The 540-nt window shown below is 67.8% G+C and overlaps 1 protein-coding gene across 1 annotated transcript in view; it reads right to left on the minus strand.

Annotated features, from left to right (window-relative positions):
* DBN1 (drebrin 1) overlaps positions 1-540 on the minus strand; it is a 28,933-nt gene that overhangs the window by 1,463 nt on the left and 26,930 nt on the right. The gene's annotated exons all lie outside the window — the stretch shown is intronic.

A 540-nucleotide genomic window follows, 5' to 3' on the forward strand; every position in this document is an offset into this window, starting at 1 on the left:
TTTCCTGGGCTGCCATGGGCTCTGCTGGTGCTCCTGTCCTGCAGGGGAGGGCTGGGGCTGCCCTCCAGGGCAAGGGCTGATGCTGAGCCCCAGAGACCGCAAGTGGCCCTTGGTGGCTTCTGCTGTGTGGTTTGGGTCAGTGCAGGGGCGTGACAGGTACAAGGCCTTGTGCCATGGGGGTGCTTGTGTTTGCTGTGGTCCCCTTTGGGGCACATCCCCCCGTTCCCCTGTCTGCCCTCAGCACAGCCTCTGGTGTGCCGTGGGGCTGGGGGCAGAGTCATGCTCCCCTCCGGGCGCTGTGCACCGCTGGCCCGGGGGGGGAACACCATGCAGAGGTGGACCTTGCACCAGCACGTGGCACTGCCTCCTTAGCCCAAGGGGCAGCCCCTCGAAGGGGGGGCACACTGTGAGCAGCGTTAGGGTCACGACAGTCGCCATGGGGGAGCGTGCAAAGGGGCCCAGCCCAGTCAGGGTGGGTGCAGGATGGGTTTGGTGTCCGGGGTCAGCGGCAGGGCCGGCGGCAGCATCGGCAGCCGCGTG

This window comes from Egretta garzetta, unplaced genomic scaffold (assembly GCF_000687185.1).
Source record: "Egretta garzetta isolate BGI_Z169 unplaced genomic scaffold, ASM68718v1 scaffold382, whole genome shotgun sequence".
In the NCBI taxonomy this organism is placed as follows: Eukaryota; Metazoa; Chordata; class Aves; order Pelecaniformes; family Ardeidae; genus Egretta; species Egretta garzetta.